Genomic DNA, 9,567 nt, shown 5'->3' on the forward strand with positions numbered 1-9,567 from the left:
CACTAACGCATGTCAGCAGACTTAAATTTAAGATCCCACAGTGATGAAGAGAAGGCAAGCTATCGCTGGAAACCTGGCTCAATTCAAAAAAATTTCTCTAACCTACTTCGGAGAATATTAAGTTGGGCCAACCTGTTCGTGAAAAACTTGAACCAATAACGTTCTCTGGCTGACCTCACAACAAGGTGGAAATAATTGTAGCCATGAAAGAAGAAGAAAACTAAGAACAAGAGGCCAAACATTCATGTTTCTCCCTTTACCCAGTTCTGTTAACGGAGTTTATGAACTTTATGATCCGAGATGGTAGTTGGTGTGGTGGAGCTTTTCTTTGTGAAAGTCATAATCAATCCAAGACCTCATCTAGACCATCATTCAAAATTTAAAAATGAGACTGAATGAATGAATGAATGAAATTATTTAATGAATGATCGTTTTAAGGCCATTTTCCCCCAATAGAGCAGGGCTTAGCCATGCGGGCCCCATGACAATCATGGTTCCGTTTGAGGCAATGTTTTTATGGCCGGATGCCCTTCCTGACGCCAACCTTTGGTCACGCTCTTCGATGCGCAGGGATACGGTGTACCTATTCTAAACCGGGGTACACACCGTGATCATTCATCCCAGCAAGGTGGTACTCAATTAGCCGACCTCGGAAGGATGACAGGCTGAGTCAACCCCCCTGGCGTTAATTCAGCGATCGACCGGGATTCGAACCCAGGATCCTTTATATAAGGTTTTTTTTTTGTATAGTAAGTCGAGACAAACAGCCACTGAACTTGCTTGCTGTCTAGCCTGGGTTTGAATCCAGACACAGCTATAAACTGTCATCCCCAGTGCTTTACAGGCAGGGTGATTCATCAATGTGTGTGCCATCCCTCGGATGGATGTTAAACAGGTGTCCCGCCTGCCAGCATTCGGTGGTGGATGTTAAAGATCCTATGGTGTCCTTCGTGAAGAGTAGGCGAGCAATCGCCGGCACCATGAACAAATTCAAATTCCTTCCCTAACCAGCAGAGGGCACTGCATCAGTGGCACAGCTGTGCCCTCAGCCAATGATCCTACCCCACAGCCTTGTGCTGCATACAAATAAAAAAGGATTACAACAGTGCCTGAACATCATGATTTCCAACTTGAGATTTTTTTTTTTATTACATCATAAACTTTTCATGTAATGCAATGCAATCTTTGAAAAATGTATAAAATTAGCATATTACATCATTAATTCGGTCAAATTAGAAAAATCCTCTCTGTGGCAGCCCCATTGATTTACCTCCGAGCTGTCTAGCCTAGGTTTGAATCTCGACCCAAACTGTCAACCTGGTGTTTTGCAGACAGGGCAAGGCATCAATGTGTGTGCCGTCCCTCGGATGGTATCAAAGCATTATTGCTCGGATGTTGAAGATCCCATGGTGTCCTTCGTGACGAGAAGGCGAGCTGTCACCAACACACTGAAAAATTCGAATTTCCTGCCATGCCCGACTGTTGTGAAGGCAATAACATATGACCCAGCATAACCCCCTGTAAGAAACTGCTTCAGCAGCACCAGCCGTTTGTAAAAGGAATGAAAATGCTATCGTTGGAAAGATAATAATCTATTTACTTTGAACAAAAAATTGTGTCTGTTTTATCCTAGAAATGCCTGTTTTAAAATCCCATCTTTCTGGGAGGGAGGAGGAAGAAGCAGGACATTGAGCTTTAATATAGTGGTGTCGATGTAACGCTTTAGAATAAACCATGGCAGATAAGGAAGGAACACAAAATTATATACAACTACAATGTACTCGGTAGAGGCCATACCTCCGTCAGGTTGAACAGTTTACGTTTTGTATCCCACTGGTAGGCCGGATCTGGATCCAGACCTGAACCAAAAACAAATCGGCTTGTTCTTGTCACCTCACCAACTCATCCACAACGTTTTGACATATCATAGTTTTTGGCCTGATCACTCAATGGTGAAGAATCACTTTAAAATTCTCGGATGCGGATCTGGATCTTCACCAAAATCGAACCAATTCGTCCTTGTCACACACCCAACCGTTCCACAAAGTTTCGGCCAAATCCGTCCATAACCTTTTGAGATTTCCTGCTCATAAACAGACACAAACAGGGTGAATAGATAACTTCTGTCCACCTTCAGTGTCCACCACAACAAACACTCATCAAACAACCAACAACAACAATGTTATAAAAATCATTTTGGTATTTTTACAAAAGGATTAAAAGTCTATATAATACGATCTAGTAGGTGTCATTTTTGCATCTCAAACGACTGCTTGCACAAAATTGAAAATGGTACCACATTAATCGTGCAGAGTAAAAAAAATATATATATTTGCACGATCGAGGCTCATGGAGGTTGCGACAAAAATCTAGATCTAGGTTGGGACAAAAATCAAGGGAATGAATGAACAACAAAAGAGAGGAGGAGGGTAAAATAGATCATGGGTCAGGATAGGGGATGACGCAAGATCACGGTACACTGCTTGCTTGAAGTGCTGGCCGGAAGAGTGGGGAAAACATGGCCTGTGGATTCTGGAAGCCGGTTCCATAAACGGGAGGTCAGGAACTTGATGCATGCAGTCAGTCTGCATTTTGGAAATCTGGCAGGGTTACTGGAACAACGTGTGCCTGCTCAAATTTCTGGTGAGGTCGGAGGACTGAGAAAGCAGAGGCAGCAAAATCGGAGAAGAGGCGGAAAGAAAAAACATTGATCATCTACTTGCCTGGGATGTGAAAGCACCAGATCTTGTGCTTCGGCCTCTTCACAGGAGATTCCAATAATGTTCAGAGCTTTCGATTCCACAGAATTCAGGAGAGCCAGATGTGATGCTGGAGGAGAATGGCACTCCATCGAGTTATGGATAAAGGCCTTGTAGACTGTGAGTAGCTCTGATTTTCTTAGGAAAGACGGATTGGTGGAAGATGCTAATACGGCTGGATTTGGAGGCCTGCAACTGGAGAAGTTGATGGAAGTTGACAACTGGAGAGGTCCTATGTGGTTTGTCCAGGAGAGGTCCTAGTCGATGGTGAGGCCTAGAAGTTCAAGAGAATAAACTTCTTCCAGTGAATTATCATGGAAATAGGTAAGATAGTTTGATTATCATTCTGGAGTGATAGGGTGAGTGTGATATTTTCCAGGATTGAATTGTTCCATTTATCAGACAGGTGTCTAATCATTTCCATATCATCAGCGAGACAAAGAGAGAGACACAGCTACTTTTTGCCCAGGAGAGGGATAGGGGTACTGTATGACAATATGGAGTCATCTACAAAAAACAATTAAAGAGGTTTCCAGAGCAGTGGAGAAGTCGGTTATATAAATGAGGAAGAAGACCACACCCAAAACACTGCTTTGTTGAACTCCAGACTCGATTGGGACAGCGGAAAAGAGGTTCCATTGATGGAGACATTGATCATGTGTAGAGGAAGTCAGAAATCCAGGAATGATGGCAGTCTTCTATGTCACAGGCAGAAAGCTTGGCAAGCAAAGCAGGATGCCAGACTATGTCCAGGGAGATGGTTCTATACTAAAAAAAAACAAAAAAAACCACCTTTAGAGGCCATTTTTTCCCCGCAAGCGGGGGTTGGCCTTTTTCGGGCACCGTGGTTGTTGTTGTTTTTCGGTCCCCTTTTTGAAGCAATGTTTTGAAGGGCCGGATGCCCTTCCTGCCGCCAACCCTTTTTGTTGCCTTTTACGACAAACAGGGAATTACCAGTGAACTGGTACTCAATTAGCCGACCTCAGAAGGATGACAGGCTGAATCAACCCCCCTGGCGTTAATTCAGCGATCGACCGGGATTCGAACCCAGGATCCTAGGATATCCTAAGCTGGCACCCTCGCCGCTAAGCCAACGCCAGGAGATGGTTCTATACTGTTGTTTGAAATTGAGGACCTCCGTTGCTGAAAGAGGAGCAGAAGCATGTTCAGTGGTGAGTAACATACATTCTCAGCACTGATATATATATATATACAGAGGTGGGCGCGATTCGGAAAATTTTAAGTCCGCTTACCGCTTATCCGCTCCGCCAGCCCGTGTAGTCCGATTCGCTTATCCGCTTCAGCGGCCGAAAATCTTAGTCCGCTTACCGCTTATCCGCTTATCCGCTTCGATTCGATTTTTTTAAAGCGCTTCGACGTTTTTAAAGCGATTTTTGACGTTTCTAAAGGGAATTTAATGCTTTTTAAGCCTAAATAGCCATTTCTAACTACTACAAAGACAAACAAAGCTTTTAAGATCAAAAATATACATTTTTATTTAAATAAAATTTATTCAAAATTTATTGAAATAAAGTTTTCCACTCGACTCTACTCTACTCTACAGTTAATTTAAATATAATTTTAATATATGCAAGTTACATTAAAGAAAAATCAATTTGCCCGTCCTTTCTTTGACAAGAGAGTCTACTAGTCAACAGACTAGCAGTCTGTTGACTAGTCCTCGTCTTCCTCCTCCACCTCGTGGGCCTTCTTGAGGATTTGGAGGTTGCCCTTCATGAAGACGAGGGCCTCGAAGTTCGGTGCAGCCAGGGCCGACCTCTTAGGCCTGAGGATGTCCGACCCGTAGCTGAACACGCGCTCGACCGAGGCAGAGCTCGGGAGCGGCGTGTTATGCCTGAGAAATAGAGTTACCCAAGCATCACGGAACTCGAGTGGGAAGAGATTGGGCGAGAGCCGAGTTGTTAGGGTTTCACTTATTATTCACTTAAATAAATATTCACAATTCTAGAGTAACGGCTCAGGCTAACAGCTGATTTGGCGAATCGCGATGCGCTTTAATTTTTCGGTAGTCCGCTTACGCTTATCCGCTTCGGTTTCCGGGGGTTGTTCCGATCCGCTTATCCGCTTCGAAAACGTTAGTCCGCTGCAGCGGATAAGCGGATAAGCGGACTTTCGAAGCGGACCGCCCACCTTTGTATATATATATATATATATATATATATATATATATATATATATAATATATATATATACAGACATACAGACTTGGCATTTAATATGGAATTTTTTTTTTGTGGGGGTGAACTTGCTTTTCAAGATGTCTTAGAACCAAAAGATCATTGGAATTATGTTGAAATTATTCTAGATTTTGTTAATGTGACCTTTAAAAGAAACAAAAACCACATTTGACATTTCGAAGCAAATAAATTGATCCTTGAAAGTGATGTAAACTGATATCGAACTCAATTCATGGACAGTACTGTGTTAAACTTCTGTACGTTTTCCAGAAGTATCTCTTTATTTTGCACATTAGCCAAATTTTTTTTTAACAAAAACAAAAGTTAAATTACGACTGGGATTACGGACAGTAAAATTACAGTTCAGTACTTCGTGTAACCCCCATGAGCATTCAGGAGAGCACGTACACGTTGAGGCATGCTGTTCACGAGATTTGCCAAGGTTTGGACAGGAATCGCTTGCCATGCAGTGACAATAGCCTGCTGCAATTCACGCACCGAGGTCGGCTGCTGGTCGAAGTGGTCAATTTGACGCGTTAATTCTGCCCACAAGTTCTCTCGGATTCATATCCGGGGACATGGCAGGCCACTCCATATGCTCGACACCACGGTCAGCCAGAAAGTGTTGGATCATGCAAGCACGATGAGGCCGTGCATTGTCATCTTGGAAGACAAAGTTTCCTCGAAAGGCTGCACGAGCAAATGGAAGCAATGTTTCTTCCAGAATGGCCCTGTACTTGAACTGGTTCAGGTTTCCATTCAGAACAACCAGGTCAGTTTTGCCCCCTGCATGAAAAGCAGCCCAAACGGTCACCCCATCACCTCCAGCTTGGACTCTTGGCACTATACAATCTTTGTTGTAGGCTTCATGCACTTGTCTGCGCACTCGGACGTGGCCATCTTGACGATAGACCAGAAATCTAGACTCGTCACTGAAGATCACGTGATTCCAGTGTCCTGGCTGCCATTGACGGTGCTCTCTGGCCCATTGCGCTGGCGGTGTTGTCTGGTCAGGCATGGCTTTCTCAGGGGACGCCTGGCACGATAGCCTGCTTGAACCAGTCGTTGGTTGACTCGCCTTCTGGATACAGGCACATTTGCCAGTTGCTGCCACTCAGCCCTAAGCCGATTAGCTGACTTGGTACGGCCATTGCGGACTAACCGGTGCAGCTGGCGATCATCCCTCCTTGTGGTTCTGCGGGGACGTCCTGGCCTCGGTATTGGAGTAGGGACACCCCTCTGAGCATTTCGTTTCAGGATCTTTGACACCTGACCTTGAGTGATGCCATACTGCTGAGCAATAGCACGCTGTTTCATGCCGTAATTTCATAAAGCCACCACTCCATGACAAACAGCATTGTCGAGTTGACGGACCATCTCCAGAGGAAGCGGCAATAACCTTTGTAGACGTGCAGCAGTTGTTTTCCACTAATACAGAACGCAACAACCCTTGTATACCCGACTGTGAAGCCAATCATCAAATGCACCTGTCTGTACATTTTGCCACGCCACCTGTGATATAATCCTGTTGTTGACTTCTTGCTGCGACAGACAATCAGTGACATGGTTCTTTTAACAAAGAAATCACCAAAGTGTAAAAGAAACTCACCAGATTGATATACTGAGTTAAGAAAGTAAACCCAAGTCAAGAAAAAAAAAATTCCATATTATATGCCACGTCTGTATATAGTAGCATATATTATCTACGTCATGCTAAGATAGAGTGCTGTACCTTCCCCAAAAAGAGGCATAGTCCTGCATCAAAGCGCAACGCTACAATGTTGCTGCCTGTCTCAAAGGAAAGATTTAAGCAGGACAGCAATGAAAAATTAATGACAAGTCAGGAGACGACGATGGTTCACGAGCGAGTGGTATTCAATGACAAAGGACGGACTACAACCGAAACAGGCCCGGACTGGGGGGTCGGGGGCCCACGTGGCAGGTGTCGGCCCCCGACATGCGGTGTGCATGCCTATTTACAAAGGGCCCCAATGCGCTGCGTGCGCAGGCCTTTAAGAGCCAGCTGTACGTAATTGTGTATGGTGCTGGCCTGGAAATGTCAAAACGAAGTTTACTGACCTTGAAATGAGATATAAAATAATGTATAATCAGTTATGAGGTTAGTTAGCTACACAATACCGAAAATTCGGTTTGATTCCGACAACTTTGAAAATTTGACCTTTGTGACCTTCAAAGGTCAAATATTCTGAAATTTGTTGGAAAACTTGTATTTCATGATGTATGTGATAATATAAGATCATGTACGACATTTCACCCTCTCAGGAAGCGAACAATGTAATAAAACCATCAAAAATCGACTTTTCTAAATTTCGTGACCTTGTGACCTTGACCTTGGGGCGAAAATGAAAAATCGAGCTTCGTGGGGCTAGACACATGACATTGGCCTAACCAAATACCGAAACCCCTGCCAGATTCCACCAAAACCCTCGGAGAAGATGTAGCTTGAACTCGACTACCCCTAAAAAGACACCTTTTACGGGTGTCGCTCCGCCCACAATGGGCGCAATACGCCCACTCTCGGCAGGACACAACGAGATCATGATACCAACCTCCCACCCAAGTTTCATCAAGATCGGATGATATCATCGGGTAGTTATGCTGCGGACAGACAGAGTGCGGTGAGAGAGTGAAAGGCCCTCGGAGTTAGCTTCATCGCGGGAGATTCCAATGATTCTGAAAGCTTTGGTTTCAACAGCGTGAAGCCGAGCTCGGTGTGAGGCAGGAGCACCGGCCCAGAGGGGGGAACAGTATTCCATTGAGCTGCGGATGAAAGCCTTGTATGTGGTGAGGAGCTCAGGTGTGCCAAGGAAGGACTTCACACCACGGAGGATGCCCAGTCGGCGACTGGCTTTGGAGGCCAGCTTGGAAATGTGGTTTTCAAACCGAAACAGGCCCGGACAGGTTGGTGGTCTTTCTGTCTTCTACCGACTCCTCTCCGGCCTTGCTCCCCCAGCTCTCTCTGGGCTCTGTCCCCCAAATATTCCTGCAGGTCGCACAAGATCTGCCAGCATCCCTCTTCTGGTGAAACTGCCAAAATCAAGACTCTCTGCTCACCTTCACTCCTTCATTCCTCTTTACTCCCGCCTCTGGAACAAACTCCCTCACTCTCTTCAATCCCTCTCCTCCCTCCAGGTCTTTAAAACAGCTGTTCACCACCGTCTCTGATCTTCCCCCATCCAAAACCTTGATCTTTTCTACCACTGTTAATTCACCCCAGATCCACTTTTTTGAAATACCGACTTCTTTCCTGAAGTTATAGCAGGGTCCATTTGTTTTTACCTTTCCCACCCCACCCCCCCCCCCCCCGCCGCCTTCCCATGCCTCCTCCCCCAAGCCCTCTCCCTCCCACATATCTCCTGATGTCCTTGTTCTCTGCTGTTGTACTTGTGTGCTTCCCTCTCTCTCCCTATCTTGTCTTCCGCTCCCTTTATTGTATGTTTTGTGTGTCTGCTTTTCTTTTTTTTCTTTTTTTTTGTGATTAATGTTAGCTCTTACACGAGCCTCGATATTGTATACAAAATAAATAAATAAAAATCTATGAGTAGATCCAATCAGCAGAAAGCACAAAAGCACTAATCAGCAGAACAAACAAATCTTTACAATAAAAAAACCACCTTTTAGAGGCCATTTTTCCCCGCAAAGCAGGGGTTGGCCTTTTTCGGGCACCGTGGTTGTTGTTGTTTTTGTTGGTCCCCTTTTTGAAGCAATGTTTTACGGCCGGATGCCCTTCCTGCCGCCAACCTTGTTTGTCGCCTTTTACGACAAGCAGGGAATTACCAGTGAACTGGTACTCAATTTGCCGACCTCGGAAGGATGACAGGCTGAGTCAACCCCCCTGGCGTTAATTCAGCGATCGACCGGGATTCGAACCCAGGATTACTAGTATCCTAAGCTGGCACCCTGACCGCTAAGCTAAGCCAAAATCAGCCACACTTAAATAAACATCATGAATTTTGCAGCAGCACTATTCATTCAGTAAAAAGTAACGATGAAACGGCCAGAACAGAACAGGTTCCACAAATATAAGCCAAGCACCACCATTGAAACAACGACTCGAAAGACAGAGGGAGACGCGCAGAAAGGAGACAGGACAAATACAGCAATTCCAAAGAGGAAATCAAAGCCCAAAACTAAAGAGGAAAATCCAGAAAATAAAATAGAAATATAAAATTGAAGATAAAGACCTCGAGGTAATGGTTGCTGAAAAACTAAAAATCGAAATGACAAAAAGGGGGAAAAAAATGAGTATAACTTGAGGAGATAACAAGGCCAGATGTTTGAATACAACCCGAAAAGATTCTACCGTGAATGTGAACTAGGTAAATGGAAGCAGAATGTGTCATATCCTCCTGAAAAAGATCAACTGGAAGTCTGGAACGATTCTAGAATAGGACTTATGAAGATCGAAAAGAACACAATAAGGAGGCGGAATGGATCCGGAACCTGGAAGAGAAAAGCAACATCTCGAGGATATTTCCCCAGTAATAAATTGATACAGAAAATATAAGACAACAACTGGTAAAAATGGCAAACTTCAAAAGCCCTGACCCAGATGGGATCCCAAACTTCTGGTTCAAGCAATTTGATGC

The sequence above is a fragment of the Myxine glutinosa genome, chromosome 1 (assembly GCF_964187855.1).
Source record: "Myxine glutinosa chromosome 1, kmMyxGlut1.1, whole genome shotgun sequence".
Classification (NCBI taxonomy): Eukaryota; Metazoa; Chordata; class Myxini; order Myxiniformes; family Myxinidae; genus Myxine; species Myxine glutinosa.